Here is an 18,700-nt window from a genome sequence, read left to right on the forward strand (position 1 = left end):
GCGGTCCACAAAAATGTGAGTGCGGCTGCAGAATTTGTGCGGACAACACAATTTTTTGTGCGGTCGCAAATTGTTAATGAAATTTGACAGGCCAATCTTCAGAGAGCATGCACTTTTGGTCTTCCAGTTGTGTGACTGCATACAAAATTGTGCGGTCGCATATTTCTGGTGCGGTTCGCATTTTTATGACACTTAACAAATTTTTCTTGAACAACCCCTTCAATGCATACCCATTCCTGCATACACTTCAAAACTAGTTAGCACAAAACAAAGCATATCTAATAAAGAAGAACAAGAAAAAGAAAAAGACACATAGGTTGCCTCCCAAGAAGCGCCTGATTTAACGTCGCGACACAACGTAGATTACCAATCATTTGAAATGGAGAACCGCCAAGATGTGGCCATCATCAACCTTGCCAAGATAGTGTTTTACCTGATGCCCATTGACTCTAAACACCTCATCATTCTTATTTTTCAGGTTCAAAGCACCCAAGGGGGTTACAGTCACCACTTCAAATGGGCCACTCCATTTTGACTTCAACTTGCCCGGAAACATCCGTAACCGGGAATTGAACAATAGCACAAGATCACTCTCTTTAAACTCTTTGTTGTGGATGTACTTGTCATGGAGGTACTTCATCTTCTCCTTGTAAAGGGACGAACATGTGTAGGCATGATACTGAAGTTCATCTAGCTTATTCAATTGTAGTACTCTTAGGTTTGCGGCGACATCCCACTCAAGGTTCAACTTTTTCAAAGCCCACATGGCCTTATGCTCAAGTTCCACCAAAAAATGACACGCCTTCCCAAATACCAATCGTTATGGAGACATCCCAAATGGTGTTTTGTAGTCTATCGTATAAGCCCAAAGAGCATCATCAAGTTTTCTTGACCAATCCGTCCGATTGGCATTCATAGTCTTTGACAAAATACTCTTGATCTTGCGGTTGCAGACTTCAACTTGTCCATTTATTTGAGGATGGTAAGGGGTTGATACTTTATGAGTGACACCATACTTCGTTAGTAAGGTATCAGAAGCCTTGTTGCAAAAATGCGAACTCCCATCACTAATAATGGCCTTTGGGATACCAAACCTTGTGACGATGTTATTTTTTCAAGAATTCCACCACACTCCTTGCTTCGTTGTTGGGTGAAACCACGGCTTCAACCCATTTTGACACATAGTCCACAGCTACCAAAATGTAATTGTTCGCACAAGAGCTCACGAATGGTCCCATGAAATCAATACCCCAAACATCAAAGATATCAATTTCCAAGATGGTGTTGAGGGGAATCTCATTCTTCTTAGAAGTTACACCGGCCCTTTGACATTTATCACAATGCTTGATTAGATCACTAGCATCCTTATAGAGAGTAGGCCAATAGAATACACAACTCAACACTTTTGTTGTCGTTCTAGCTCCACCACGGTGACCATCATACGGTGAAGAGTGGAAAGCCTCATGAATTTCCACTTGTTCCTCCTCCGGCACACATCGTCGAATCACCCCATCGGTAAAAATTCGAAAGAGGTACGGTTCATCCCAATAATAGTCAAGGCAATCTTGTTTGAGCTTTTTCCTTTGGTTTGAAGAGAACTCATTAGGTACAATGCCACTCACAAGATAGTTTATTAAATCGGTGAAACATGGAATCATGTTCATTGAAATGGCTAGCAATTGCTCATAGGGAAGGAATAATTGATCTCGAGGCCGTCATGTGACCTCCCCTCCTCTTCTAATCGGGACAAGTGGTCCGCCACTTGATTTTCACTACCTTGCAGTCTTAAATCTCTAGATCAAACTCTTGCAATAGAAGTACCCACCGCATCAACCTTGCCTTAGAATCTTTCTTGCTCATCAAGAACCAAAGTGCCACATGGTCTGTGTGAACAATCACTTTTGTACCCATCAAATACGGGCAGAACTTCTCCATAGCAAAAACAATAGCAAGTAGCTCTTTTTCGGCCACTGTGTAGTTGATGTGGGCATCATTCATGGTCTTACTGGCATAGTAGATCGGATGGAAGATTTTGTTGATATGTTGCCCCGGAACTGCTCCACCGCCACATCCCTAGCGTTACATATGAGCTCAAAAGGTAAGCTCCAATCCGGTGTGATGATAATAGGAGCAGTAGTCAACTTGAACTTGAGCAATTCGAATGCCTTCATATAATCTTCGTTGAAATGGAACTTGGCATCCTTTTCCAAAAGTTTACATAAATGGTTTACAACCTTGGAAAATTCCTTGATAAATCAGCGAAAGAACCCCGCATGACCCAAGAATCTCCCCGCTCCCTTCACGTATATAGGCGGAGGAATTTTGGAGATCACCTTAATTTTGGCCTTCTCGAACTCAATACTATGCTTTGAAATTTTGTGGCCGAGGACTATGCCTTCCTCGACCATGAAGTGACATTTCTCCCAATTTAACACCAAAATTTTCTCCTCACATCTAGCTAAGACCTTATCCAAATTGTTCAAACAATCAACAAAAGATTTCCCAACCATAGAAAAATCATCCATGAAGACCTCAAGAATATCCTCCACCATATCAGTGAAAATCAACATCATACACCATTGAAACGTCGCTGATGCATTACACAACCCAAATGGCATCCTTGAGAATGAGAAAGTTCCATAAGTACATGTGAAAAGGGTCTTCTCTTGCTCTTCCGAAGCAATAAGAATTTGGTTGTAACCAGAATATCCATCATGGAAACAATAGAAAGCACGTTGGCCAACCTATCTAGCATTTGATCAAGGAAGGGAAGTGGGAAATGATCCATTCTTGTAACTTTGTTGAGCTTGCGATAGTCCATGCATGCTCTCCACCCGGTCACAGTTCTTGTAGGAATCAACTCGTTCTTGTCATTGGTAACCACAGTCATGCCCCTTTTCTTTGGGACACATTGCACCAGCAAAGTCCATGAACTATCAAAAATGGGGTAAACAACCCCGACATTCAACCACTTAATGATCTCCTTCTTGACCACCTCTTACATTGCTTTATTTAGCCTCTTTTGATGTTCAAAGGAGGGTTTGACACCCTTCTTCAAAATAATCTTATGCACGTAAAAGGTGGGGCTTATACCCCGGATATCCGCCAATGTCCATCCAATTGCTCTTTTACTCCTTTGTAGCACCTCCAATGTGGACTCTATCAGCATGTTAGTCAAAGAAGAGGAAAGAATAACTGGTAATGTTGAATAAGGGCCAAAGAATTCATACCTGAGATGCGGAGGCAATGGCTTTAACTCCAATGTGGGAGGCTCCTCGATTGAGGGCTTTGTTGGAGGAGTCTCCCGGTTCTCAAGATCCTAGGATAACTTCCAGGGTTTATAAGTGTACGACCCCATTCCTTGAAATGCATTCACATATTCCATATAGCCATCATTCTCCTCATAATCATCAAGGTTAAGCAACACGGCTTCCAATTTGTCCTCAACATTCATTGTGGCACTAGCATCATAAACAATCACATCGGTCACAAAATCCACGAACGAACAAACTTCATTGCTATTCGGTTGCCTCATAGATTTGCACACATGGAAGACCACATTTTTATCACCCACCCAGAAAGTGAGCTCATCGGCTTTCACATCAACAAGAGCCTTCCCCGTAGCAAGGAATGGTCTACCCAAAATAATAGGCACCTCATAGTCCACTTTACAATCAAGAATTACAAAGTCCACCGGGAGGATGAACTTGTAAACATGAACCAACACATCATCAATAATACCCAATGGCCTCTTCATTGTACGATCCGCCATTTGCAACCTCATGAATGTGGGTCTTGGTTGTACAATTCCCAAAGTTTTGAACACCGAATAGGGCATCAAGTGTATACTTGCCCCGAGATCACATAAAGCTTTGGTAAAGTCGGCACTCCCAATAGTGCAAGGGATTGTGAAAGCGCCCGGATCTTCCAATTTCGGACCCATTGAATGTAAAATAGTATTCACTTGATGTGTCATCTTGATAGTCTCATAATTCATCAATCTTTTCTTGGTCATCAAGACCTTCATGAACTTTTCATAACCCGAAATTTGTTCAAATGCCTCGACCAACATCATATTAATAGACAAACTCTTCATCATATCAATAAACGTTTTGAATTGGTTCTCACTATTTTTCTTTGTAATCCTTTGAAGGTATGGAGGAGGAGGCCTTGGCATTGGTGCCTTAGCCTTTGGCACTACCGGTTCTGGCATGTCAATTACGTGTTCCTAGACGGGTTCACTTCTTCTTCCGTCTCCTCCACATTTGTATCAATGTCAATTCTCACTTCTTCATTATCTTGAACCACATTACTTCAAGTCTCATCTTCTTTCACCAAAACATCATCATCTACAATTCTTCTTTGATTTGAGGTGGTTGCCTCCCTACCTTTTCCACTTCTTGTAGTCACGGCCATAGCATGTCTCGTGTTGTTCCACCTTTTGGGTTCACCACTATATCACTAGGTAGTTCCCCCTTAGGACGAGTGTTCAAAGCTTTCAAGATTTGCCCCAATTGAACTTCTAAATTGCAAATAGAAGTGTTGTGAGAGGCTAATTGAGCACCAGATTCAGCGTTCTTCTCCATCATTTGTTTAAACATGTTCTCTATTTTCATTGCTAGAAGAGCTAGGACCTTGGGAAGGATACGAAGGTGGTTTGCTTGGTTGTTGAAATATTGGGGGCCTTTGAAAGCCCGACCCATGATTCCCTTGGTTATTATTGTTCCAACCCCCTTGGTTGTTGCCTCCCCAATTGCTTTGATTGTTGCCACCCCAATTTCTTTGGTTACCTTGATTATTCTAATTTCCTTAATTATTGTTATTTCGCCAATCGCCTTGATTGTTATTACCACAACTCCAATTTCCTAGGTGGCCTTGGTTGTTCCAATTTCCTTGATTTTCTTGTGACCGTCATTGTTGTTGATTTTGTCCTTGAGCATTGTTTCTTTGGCCTTGATAATTGTTGAAATATTGAACTTCTTCTTCTTGCTCATTGAATGAATCACCTTGGTCATACCCACTATCATCTTGCATGAATTATTCCAGATATCCTTGCATTTGTTGACCTTTTTTCCGCCTCTTGTTCTTCATCATACTCACACCTTCCAATGCATTCACTTGTTTCAGCCCTTGAACTTGTTGTAGCTAAGCTTTGGCCAATTGATTCATTGTAGTTGTCAACTCGGCAATAGCTTGCCCATGATCATGTAGTTCCTTGTGTAGGTGAATGACATTTGGGATACCTTGAGGAACATTGGCTCTACTTTTCCATGTCGATGAGGTATCCGCCATCTCATCCAAAATTGCTCAAGCTTCGGTATAGGGTGTGCTCATGAAGTTCCCACCGGCGAGTTGATTTAATATACATTGATTTGTTGTGTTGATCCCCTATAGAAGGTTTGTTGGATCATGTCCTCAGTCATATCATTACTCAGGCACTCTTTAATCATGGTACGATATCTTTCCCAAATCTAGTTCAATGGCTCATTGGGCTCTTGCTTGAATGCAAGAATCTCATCTCGAAGTGTCGCCATATGCCTCGGAGAGAAGAATTTGTCAATGAATGTTTTTTCAAACTCATCCCATGTATGGACGGAATTATTGGGAAATCTCTCTAACCAGTTCAATGCTTTTCCCCGTAGAGAAAAGGGAAATAACCTCAGCCGCAAGTAGTGTAAGCTCCGGTGAAGAATCCCTATTGCTTAAGTAGTGTAAGCATCACGTTGGTGATTTGGATATTGCACGACCTAATGCAGGAAGGGGATTATAGCACTTGCATAACCCTCGTTCGGCAACACCCCCGCTCTTGGTGGAGGTGGGGGAGGGATGTGAACATTATCATAAGGCGATCGGCCTCGCCTATTTGCTTGAGGTTCAAGAGGAACCTCATCAACTAGGTCATCATCTACATCCTCCCCCATTGGCGAATTCCCGATGGGCTCATTGTTGAGAGCCATTTTCGTACCTATAATCAGTTCAAACACAAAGTTAGTGACTCGGAAGGAAAAGACAACAAATCACATAAAACCTAGATATATAGCTAAATCCGTTTAACTCCCCGACAACGGCGCCAAAAATTGATATCGCCCAAACTTACACCATAAATATAGGTTGTGAGGTGGTCAAAGCAATAATAAAAACCCAACGCAAATCGGGGTCAAAAACACAGGGAGTTAGATTTTGAATTAGGTATACACGTAGTGTGACTGTATGATATGCCGAAGATTGCACTTCCACATATTCAGGTTATAAAAGATTGCACTTCCACATATTCAAGTTATAAAAGATGTAGGGTCGTGACTTCCACCTAGGTGGTCACCTAACGGGTTGTACACTCTAGGAAAAGTTTAATTAGTCGGGGTTGTAATATAGTAATCACATGCAATTACCTACTCAATACCTCTCGGTAGTTAGAGTGATTTTGCCCAATTTAGCTTTCTGAAGTCCAAATGCGTATTGCACAAAACAAGTGATAAATGCTCAAGTCGGGTCTTACTATCTCTAGATTTAACTCTTTAATTGGGGTTAACGATTTCTTGAGTTCACCCCAATTCCTTGTTACTAAGGTTTTCCTAGACGTAGTCTCTCTTTCTCAAGTAAAGACTAAGTCAAATAGGCATGAATCAATGTTTGCAACCATTAATTCTTGAATTCCAGCAAGAACTAGGCTAAATATCATTAACCTAATCACAAAAAAGCCCTAAATAAAACACCCATTAAGTACCCACACTAGGGTTTGGTCACAACCTTAGCTAGAAATTTAGCTACTCATAGAAAATGAAGAAATTAAACAGGAAACTAAGATAAAATCCATAATAGATGATTAAGGGAAGAAAATCTAATGTTAAAATTTTAAACTAATACAATGCCACCCAATACAGTAAAGAAAATGGCTTAGGTGCTCTCTCAAAACAAAACTTACAAAACTTCACCTAAAAATGACAAAAATTTCTATTTATACTAAGCTATAAATATCTGATAAACTTGCCTCTGCAGAGATTGTGCAGCCGCATAATTCTGTGTGCGGTCTGTATATTGAGATTGACTGGTCAATTGGGCTTTCTACGGTCACATAAAATTGGATTACAGACGCACTTCATTTGATTGTGTTGACCACAAATTTATGAGTGCGGCTGAATACTTGAACTTAGACTAGAGCTAGCCTTCAGTATGCGGACCGCACATTTGTGAGTGCGGCCGCATACTTGAACTTGGACTGGAGTTGGCCTTCACCATGCGGACCGCACCTCATATTTGTGAGTGCGGCCGCATAAACATCTTCAATCTTCCAAAAACATGGCTCTCTGATTCTCCTCTTCTGCAGACCGCACAATTATGAGTGCGGCGGCACTTGACATCATACGGCTGCACAATAATGGTTCGGTCCGCATTTCTTCATGGCCCAAAAATACAACTCTATAAACTTTATCTTCTACGACCGCACTATTATTGTGCGGTCCGCATTTTGCATGGGAATTCTATCAGACGCTTTCTTATGTTCTGCACCCGCACTCAATATTGTGTGGTCCGCATTGTGCTCTTTTAGCCTTGTTTTGGTCCTTGTCCAAAATTACTCCTTCTTGAGTTGATTTTCATTTCTTTCGCTCATATTCCAACACTCCTGCAAAAAATCACATTTCATTAGTTTTTGCGAATACCTTTAAGCAATTTTGAGCTAAAACGAAAGTAAAAGAGTGCAAGTAAATAGTCAAAATCCCTACTTATCAGGTTTATAATTTGATTTGGTTCATAGGCATATGCCCATAATTGGTGGAGCTAGTTTCTGCCATTAGGAACATAAAGGAAGCAAGGTTCCAAAACCAACTCGATTGGACCCTAGTTTGGGGAATCCCAATTTGTGGTGCGAATTCCATGGTACACATGATCATAGGACTAGGGACAGTCGACATATTTGTGAAAAGGTAGCGATATCTTTGAAAAATGGCCATCCTGGAGAGTTCTTAAGTAACCAGGATAAGAGCAATTATGATAGGGGTCGTGATACAACAAAACTGGCGAAGCCAACAGGGTCTCCCGTCTCAACAATAAACTTGATTTTGGAGGGGTTGAAGCAAATGAGGTGACATTTTTTACTACAAAGAAGATGAAGATATAAATCACTCATGGCAAGATGATCTGAGAAGCGCCAGAAGATGATGAAATTACCTTCACTGAGGAAGATGTTGATGGCCCTATTTTACCATACAATGATACTTGGAAATATCTTTAAATATTTTAGTTTTTAAAATTAAGCATGTGTTGGTTTATCCAGGTAGTTCAGCCGATATTATTCAGTTAAGAGTCCTAGATCAAGCAAAACTAAATGGAATGGAAACATAGTTATAGCATCAAAGCTTTTTGTTGGGTTCAACTTAACAGGTGTGACAACCCGAGGGGAGATCGTATTTTCTACGTATGCTGAAGGGGTGATGAAATCTACATTATTCGATGTCGTGAATAGTGATATGGGATATAATGTGATTCTGGGTAGACCATGGATCCATGAAATGAAGGTTGTACTATCAACTAATCATCATTTGCTAAAGTCTCCAACACCGGATGGGATTAAACAGATTCGAGGGGATCAACCCATTGCAAGGGAAATGAATGTCCTTACTTTATCTAACAATAAGGCGTACAGAATCAATAAATAATAATTACAAGAACCTATGTAAACTTCCATTTCAATCCTTGTGGAAGTAACAAAAGAAGATGATCGTGAGGAGGAGACAATGGATATTTACTGGGTACCCAGGTCTTTCCAGGTACTAGAAGAAACAGATTCAACATAATCGACCTGTGAATAGCTTGAAAAAGTCACTTTGTTCACGGAATTCCCCGAAAGAAAGGTTTACTTGGGAATAGGGGTGATCCCCAAACTCAGGCTTGACATTATTAAAATTATTTAGACTAACATTGACTTCTTTGCATAGTTTCACTTAGATATGACAGGTATCCACTAGAAGAGGCAGTTCACAAGGTAAGCTTGGACCCCAATTTCCCTCCGACAAAGCAGAAAAAATGACCAATAGCCGAGGTCAGAAATATATTTGTTAAAGAGGAGTTAACCAGGTTGCTTAATATAGGTTCAATACATGAAGATGAGTATCCTTATTGGTTAGCTAATATAGTACTAGTACTAAAAAAGAATAATAAGTTCAGAATGTGTATTGATTTTAAGGATTCGAATAAGGCTTGCACTAAAGACTCTTTTCCATTGATGAACATTGATTAAATGATTGATGCCACGTTTGAGCATGAGTTGATGAGTTTCCTTGATGTATATTCCGGGTATAATAAAATTAGGATCACCCGGAGGATCAAGAAAAAATATCATTTATTACAAATTTTGGTATTTATTGTTACAATGTGATGCGTTTTGGGCTCAACAATGCCTGAGTCACCTATCAGAGGCTCGTTAATAAGATGTGTAAACATCAAATTGGTAAAATAATTAAAATTTATATTGATGACACGTTGGTTGAGTCTCTTAGTGTAGAGGACCATTTGACTCACCTTCAAGAAATTTTTGACATCTTAAAGAAGTTCAACATGAATCTTAACCAAGAGAAGTATGATTTTGGAGTTGGATTCAGGAAATTACTTGGCTTCTTGGTTTTGCGAAGAGGAATTGAAGTAAATCCTAAAAAGATCAAAATCATAGAAGATATTCCTGAACAACTGAAAAACATAAAAGAAGGTGCAAACTTTGACCAACAAGTTAGTGGCCCTTAGCATCTTTATATCAAGATCTTCGGAGAAGTGTAATTAGTTCTTTTCATTATTAAAAAATAAGAATGACTTCTCATGGACAGCAGAGTTCCAACAAGCATTCAAGGATTTGAAGAAGTACTTGTCAAGTCCTCCTTTAATGTCTAAACCAAAGGATAAGGAGCGGTTTTTTGTGTATTTGGTGGTTTCAGAATTCGTGGTAAGTGATGTTCTAGTCCAAGAAGAGGAAGGTACGCAATTCCCTATAAAATATGTTAGCAGATATTATCAGGTGCAGAAACTCGATATCCTCACATAGAAAATTGACTCTATCTCTCGTGGTCGCCTCTAGAAAGTTTAGACCTTACTTTCAATGTCATCTTATAGCCGTTGTGATGACTTTTTCCCTAAGAATGTCCTTCATAAACCTTAGTCCTAGCTCGCCCCCATCTTTAAATGGGCTTACAAATTAGAGGAGTTCCTACTGTTGTGGTAGCTATGAGCCTCCTAGGTCTTGCTCTCTCGTCTTTTTTCTTTCGCCTTCCTCTTGTAATTGACCTTTATCGGGTTAATTGGCAAAAATAGGCAGTCAAAATTAGTGAATTGGATATTTAATGCAAATTGTGGACTGCAATCAAATCATAAGTTTTGGCCGACTTTGTGGATTATATTTGTCCGGGATGATGCCTTTAGCTACAAAAGAACCAATTTTGGTAACGGGGACTATTTTCGATGTTTTGACCTAGTTTACAAATGTTGCATCCAACACGGAAGGGTCCGGTCATGGGATAATATTAATTAATCCTTCAGGAGAAATTCTGAGGCAGACCATTCGACTTGTTCAGTTAACTAACAATAAAGCTGAGTATAAGACTATGGTTGCTGGAATTGAATTAGCCCGAAGACTAGACTCCAAAGTGATTGAAGTAAATTGTGATTCTTAGCTGGTGGTTAATCAGATATATTGGATTTTGGATGCTAAAGAAGAGCGTATGCAATAGTATTTAAATAAAGACCAATTTTTTCTTTCCCAGTTCAGGGAGTGGTTATGATCCATATTCCAAAAGAGGAGAACATGGAGGCTGATGCGTTAGCTAACTTGGGTTCTGCAACGGAGATGAAAGGCATTGATTTCAATGCAGTTGTTGCATTCAATCCTATATGTAGATGGTTATTGCAATTAATTCAACAAATCTAGTCTGGGATTGGACAAACAAATTTATAAAATATCTAAGTAATGGTAAACTGCCTGATGATTCTAAAGCCTCTTGGGCATTAAGAACTAATGTTGTACAGTATTGTCTCAGTATCATACAAGTAATAATGGTCAAGCAGATTCAACGAACAAGCTAATAATTTAAAACCTCAAAAAGAAGTTAGAGGATACCAAAGGAAGATGGCCTGAGGAGTTACCGGGAGTACTATGGGCTTATCGAACCATGGCAAAATCAAGCACCGGAGAAACACTTCTTTCCCTTGTGTATAGTGTAGAATCTCTAATTCCGGTGGATATGGGAGAACCAACCTGAGGTTCTTCTTGGAGAAGAATGGGACGGCAAATGCGGAAGGTTGGACGCAGGTGCGAGACCACATCTACAATAAAGAACCGCATATGCGTGTGTGCTGGTGTGATGGGGTAACTGCAGATGCAGTTGGTTGTGCTTTAAGTGAGGATCACAAATGCGAGCTCTTGACCACATAAACAGATCCACAGATGAGGTTGTTTGTCCGCAAATGCAAAAATGCTGGGCAGAATATTATATCGAAGGTTGTTGCCATTTTCTCATTATTTGAAGTTGTAGAGATCGTCTTGGGGCGATTTTTGGAGGGCTTTTCGTCGCAATTGAGGGGCAATTAACCCTTGCTTGATTTTGCTGTTAGATGTTGATTAATCCTTAGATTATTAAACCTAATTTATATGAATTAAAGGTAGAATTTGGGGGTTTTTGGACTATGATTTTAGAGAGTGAGAATTGATGATTTGAGGGTCGATTTGAGATTGGAACTGGATGAAACATATATATTTGGACTCGTATCAATATAAGTGTTCGCAATTTTTGAATTTTGTTTGTTCTAGGGTGCAAACTCAGATTAGACCTTACATATTTAAATCAAGATCTTAGCTTTATTGTTTGGGGTTGTTTCCTACGGCTTCTATTGATAAAATTACGTTGTTTTGACTAAATTCGAGTCGCTCGGAGGTCGATGTTGATACCCAATTTTTCCTTATATTTTTCAATATGCAAAGTAACTTCAAAATAGCATATATATATATATATATATAAGCATGTCCAATTGTTTTTCCCATAATTTTATAGGGTTTTAATTGATTTCTTTTCCTCTTTTATCCATAAAATCCCAATAATTATTTCCAAAATTATTATTTTTGATAATTCCTATATTGGTATTTCTATATTTATGCCAAAACATGGCTAAAGTAATCTTTACATATTTTTACAATTATATTTAGTATTTTTAAAGCTAAATTGCACATAATCGCAATATTAGCCCTTTTAAGGTTTAATTAGGTTTTATATTCATAAAATTGGGTCCTGTATTTTAAAATTGTTGATTATGTATCATAAATCATTTTATCCTTTTAAACTAATTTCAAAAAACTATTTACTATTTTTTATAAATTAAAAAGGGAAAATTGTCTATTTAAATAACAACCCATTTGTGTTTCAATTTTAGCCTAAATTGGACCCCAATTCCCTGGCCCAATTTCCAACTAAACCCGACCCTAACCCTTTTAAGCCCTACCCAAACCCGGATCCCCACCTACCCCATCTAATTTGGGCCGTTGATCATTCAGATCAACGGCCATCATTCCACCAGACTAAAATAAAACCCAAACGACCCCCTTAACCTAATTGATTTCCATCAACTTGCCGCCCTTGAATCCCCTTCCTCTCCAATCCTCTCTGCAACCTCACCCAAACCCTAGCTGCCGTCGCCCAAATTAACCCTATTCCCCTTCGATTCTCACTCAGTCCATGGACTCCCATAACTGTTTAAAATGTATACCGGTCTCCTATGTCTTCTGGTTGCCTGTTTTCGTTATTTTATGGAAAGATCTCGAAGAGATCTAGATCATACCTTTCTCAACTTCTATCCATGGTCTATTTCCGGCCATCCATGGCTGTTCAAGTCAGATCCATGGCTTTCCCGGCTAGATCGGTAACTTTTTGAAGTTTTTCTCACTTTCTCTGGGTTCTCTGAAACCCTAGTTTTAAGAGCTTTCCGATTTTCTTCCATATCTGTCTTAGATCTGTGCATGTTATGAATCTCTTGGTTTTTTTTTTCTCAAAGGTTTTTCGATATCTTTCAAAGTGACTCTTCGTCTTCAACGATTAGGGGTTTCTTAACCTCTTTTTAAAAAAAGACTTCTTCTCCGATTTTCAATATTGTCTTATAATTTACTATGTTTAAACGGGTTGTTTATGTTTTCTTCTACCTAGTTCATTGTGTTTAAAACCCTAAGTATCGTTGGTTTATCCGAGGTTCTAGAACTGCCTTTGTTTGTTTGTTTCTATTGAGTTCTTTGTGTTTAGATCCTTTTCTTTGTTGACAGATTCTGAGTACTTACCTTTTTAACTCACCTCTGTTAAAGCCCTAATGTCTTGAAGGTTTTCCTCACTTGTTACTGAGGGTTTTTAAAAGATCTCCTTCACCCGTTACTATGTGTTAGACTGATTTCTTCATTTTGGTTCTATGTATGAGCCATGACTACTTGACTTTGTTGATTACCATGCTTCGAGTAGTCTTTAGCCAATTCATGTCACTTCTGTATGTTTATGTTAATGTAGTTTGCTCCTTTTTGTCAATATGTTTGACCCTACATATCTGATACGCCTGTTCATTCTTTTCTATTTATATGTCAAAGTATAGAATCATGACTCCTTCGTGATTGATCTTGATTTCCTTAAGTTACGGTTTGATTGCAAGGTTTTCTTGTAAACCCTTAATTTTACTCATTTGTTTAAATTGATTAATTCCCTTCCTTTATTTGTTGTGATGTTGCACCACTGATGAATCCTTTCCCCAATTAAGTATATTATGTACTTAGACATATTATATACTCTATACTTTTACTACCCCCTTATATGGTAAAAATTAATCTTTTTCAAATTGATTTTCTTTCCTTAAGATATCCATGTTAGTATCCCTTAAGCAGTAATTCCTCTATCAAGGGGAATACTTGTATTAATTGATTCTGATTGTGCTTACTTCCATATTTCTGCTAAACCTTTACTTGTTACCTTATTTTCCACTTCTTTTCAAAGCTATAAATACCCTACCCTACCCACTTACTTGTAAACCTTTACCCAATTTTAGGAAGGTAATATTATTAAAATAACGCGCCTAAAGTAACTACGCATTTTTAACTTTGCGAGGGCCATGAAAAATTCACTAAATGGCGCACCTCGATTTCTAAAGAGCAAATACATTAATTAAACGAGGGCCATGCATTTAAAATTTTTGTTTGGCGCGGCGTACCTCAAATCCAACTTTAAGGGAAATTCAAAATTAAACCCTAAAGGGCCATAACTATATTTGCTAAATATGGCACATCTCGAAGCTAATTTAATTCTAGTGTCTTTTAGCCCTTGTTAATTCTAGAGGTCATGTTAGCTAAGCAAGTCACTTTGCGTAAAAGAAAATAAATAGAAAAGAAACAGATGCGTGGGGCTCTTGCACTAAGACAGGCCCAGGCTGAAAAACGTATGAGAAAGCGGACAATCCAGGCGATCAGATTCCTTACAGTAACTGGTCCAGTATTGAGCCCAAATTTTAGAATAATAAGGTGTGCAAGCATTACTTGAACGCAGATTAATAACAAGCTCAAGACATCTAAAATTCAATTAACATCCTTTAAAGGACTTTTATCGAAAATCCCAGTGGTATTGAACTAATCAGGCTTTTAGAGAACATGGGAAAATATTGAAAGGAACTAGTATCGAGACCACACAAGAACCATACTTCATGGCTAGAAGCTGACTTTCCTGGGCTTCAAGTTAATCCCACTAACCTCAAAGCTTTGCATTTCAGCATATACTTGGAGATAAGACAAATAACATTTTTTATGATGTTATCCCCTTAGCCCTTTAAACTTCACGACAAGCCTTTATGATGAAAAGAAATAAGAACATGCTTTCATTTCTAATACAAAGATAGAACCTCACGATTAATAACCTTCAAACTACATAGACTTGAGGAATCAGAAACATCAATAAAGCCTTACAACCAATCATCTTATAGTAGTACTATTAAAACATACACAACTTCTATTTCATCCTTCATCAGAACACTTAATGAAATTTTAAAGCATGCTCATAGGCCTGAAGATACGAAGAATATCCAGAATCCAATATCACCACAAGCACCATATTTTACCCAAAAGAAAACCTTAAGGTGTGTTGGCTACTTCATGTTAATATCACAGCAATGTAATCATTCAAACTCATGGGAATAATTCAACACCAACTAAGTTTAACAAACACAAATTAGAGTCCTAATTACAAGTCCTAAAATGAGTCTCAAATGTTCATGGCACATCATTATTTTAAAACATACTACCACAAACACCATAGATTAACAGGTCGAATGAAAAAGAAAAAAAACAGAGGAACATATCTAGCAAGCATGGAGATCTTCATTTCTTCATAACACATGAATCAGCCTTTACATTTTAAGATCAAGGTGTGTACCTGGAAATTGCAAAGGAAAAGAAATGAAGGATGAGCAATAAAACAGTATCAGAATGCAGCCTCAGCAAAATCAACTCAAACCCAAAAATGATGTGAAGAAGTAAAGAATAAACCAGTTTCAACTAAACAACTTCAAAACCAAAACTAAGCTCAATCCATTTCAACCCTAGTGAACCAGACACTGCTTCAAAAGTTGAGAGCCTCAGAAAAATTCAATGAAACAGTAGTTTTTCTAATATTCTCCAGCCGTTTCTGATTTTCTGAATTTTTGTCTCCCTTTTTTTTTAAATGCAAGGTAAGGTGCCTTTATAGGCAAGCTATTAGGGCAGCCCTTAGGAATCAGTTTTTGCATTTTGCCCCTTTTGGAATTTTTATTATAGCTTAGATATCCCTTAAAAACTAGAAATTCACAACTAATCCCAACCCCAGCTTCCTAGAAACTTCCCTAGGTAGTTATTCAGAGATTTTTTACCTAGACTACCCAAAATACCCCTTAATATCCCTATTTTTACTGCCAGAAACCAAATGGGTCATGGGTCAAATGACCCAATGGCTAAGCCAGGCCTGGACTCAAAACTTAATTCAAGTCCCTTGGAGTGAATTTTGAAATGGATTCAGCGCCCAAACCGCAAATTGAATTGAACTAGACTGAGCAAATTATGACAAACGTAAGAAAATAACTAAACGATTTCACAAGACTAAGACCTAAACTAACATGCAGAATTGAATGAAGTTATCAAATAAACCTAACTAAGTTAACCTAGAAGGCTGAAAAAATAGGGTGAACTCAGAAATTTAGTCATGCTATTAACAGGAAAAATAAATAAACCAAGCGACATTAGAGAACATGACTTGGAAAAGAAAACTAATAAGGAACAAACGGACAGTACTCCATATCTGCCAGAAATTTTGGTCAATTTCAATTGAATTATCCCAAGAAAAAGAAAAGAAGAGAAGAGGCAAGAAGGCTGAAAGAATACAAGAATAAACAAAAGGAAAGAAGGAACTCACAGACCAAGGCACGAAGTCGCGATTGATATTCCGATTTAATCCTCCAATAATGGCAATCGCTTGTTCTTTGTCAAGAAAAAGCGAACAACATTATTTTGTGACAAAACTGACCTTGAATAACTAAGAAAACTTGGAGGAACAGCCTTGCATGTATGAATTTGGCCTTGGGCATTTAGGGCTTGAATCTTTGATTTAAGATTCGGGATGTTCTACAGGGATTCGAAGGAAAATAATTGGAGATTAGGGAAGAGGAGGATATAAGGTTTCTGTGGTGTTGATTTGGAGTTATTTGGGACCGGAGACGGTGGGGAATTGAGGCGGTGATAAGGGTTTTCGGTCTGATTTCTGAAGAGAGTGGAATGAAAGAGATGATCAGGGGGGCGAGTCTCGGACACTTAAATAGCCTGGGGAGTTTGGTGAACCTGGCCGAAAAAATCTGGTTCTTTCAATTCTTTGCTCCTTCTCTTTTTAATTTTCTTTATTCCAATTTCTTTTTTTCTTTTTCAAAAATGAAAGTAAAATCCTTAATTAAATCATAAAACCAAATTAATCTTACCCTATTGAAATAATTACCTATAACTAATAATTACCAAATCTAATTAAAAAAACCAACTTAATGGAAAAACTTCCCAAATTCAAAACATAAAATTAAAAGTGAAAAATAAACTACTTTTTGTGATTTTCCAATTCTTATAAAATAATTAATCTGCTACTTAATTCAAAAATGCAAAGTTAAATCCTAAATGCAAATGCAATACATTTTTGTACTTTTCATTAATTAAGTAAAATAAACATGCACAGACAAATGCAAGTAATTGACAGAAAATGCTACAAAAATCTACAAAATTGCAAATAAATGGAAAAATTATTTTGTTTTAAATTAGTGGGAGTAATTCATATAGGGCAAAAATCACGTGCTCATAGCTTCCCCTCTTTGCTCGGAAACACGAAGAGTTTTCGTGCAAAGATAAAGTGAGCGGATACAAGCGATCTTTGCCCGTTTGATTACTCCGTGGAAAGCATTTTTTGAAAGATTTGACTGCACCCTACTTCCGAGGTTGCCTACATATCCTTAGCTATAAAGGAATCAGGTCAGTGTAGTTCGGGAAGTTTTGGTAGCTGGGACTACCATGAGCTGTGATTTCACTGCTGCTACTGCTTACTGAACCCCTTATTATACCATGTCAAAATAAAAAGAAGCTAGACTAGACTATGATCTATGCATTACAAAAATCATATCTATATCTTCAAACTTGCTCTTGTGGTTCTTGTTGCCTTGTTGACTTGTATTCTCCAGGTGAAATCCCTTTGTTGCCGACCTGAATTGTAATCTGAGATGTTTTCCTTTTCTCCAGGTGGATCCTGACTGCTGAACTTGAATTATATTCCCGTGCTCTCCAGGTGGGCGCCTGACTGCTGAACTTGAATTGTATTCCTGTGCTCTCCAGGTGGGCGCCTGACTGCTGAACTTGAATTGTATTCTCGTGCTCTCCAGGTGGGCGCCTGACTGCTGAACTTGAACTGCTTCTTCCTGTTTTCCAAGTGGGTACCTGATTTCAACAAAAATAGACAAAACAAAGAAACAATTTCTGCCCCAGTTTGGTAGCTGGGCACATATGTGAGTGTTAAACTAACTTATATTACCAAATATTACTAAGAATTTAAAGCTAGGTCCCGTTATCTAGGAGGGTCCTGACAGCTTTTAGTTAAATGACAGTTTTAAATCTAAATTATATCTCCTAAAGGTATTACTTTCGCTACATCTTGTTATCTATGCCGATCTTTAGACTACACCCCATTATCTAGGAGGGTCCTGACAACGCTTAATTAAACGACAATTTTAAATCTAAGTTATATCTTTTGAAGGTAAGAAAGTATTAAAGCTACATCCCATTATCCAGGAGGGTCCTGAAAACTCCTAGCTGAATTATGTTTTCTAAAGGTATGACTTCCGCTAAATCTTGTTATCTAAGTAGGTCTTAAATCTATATCCTATTATCCAGGAGGTTCCTGCAAATCAAAAGTCAAGTTTTATCTTAAGAATGACTATTTACGGACAAATTATATTACCCTACACCAGAACTTACGCTAAATTTTGTTATCCAATGGAAATTTTAAAGCTAGGTCTCATTATTCAGGAGGGTCCTGACAATTCTTAATTAAATCCTATCTTAAACATGCAAACTTTGAAGCCATCTTATACTCTTTAGGGTTACATTTATGCTACATTATGCTACTCATGATTGTTTTGAATTTTAAACTAGGTC

This window comes from Nicotiana tabacum, chromosome 18 (assembly GCF_000715075.1).
Source record: "Nicotiana tabacum cultivar K326 chromosome 18, ASM71507v2, whole genome shotgun sequence".
In the NCBI taxonomy this organism is placed as follows: Eukaryota; Viridiplantae; Streptophyta; class Magnoliopsida; order Solanales; family Solanaceae; genus Nicotiana; species Nicotiana tabacum.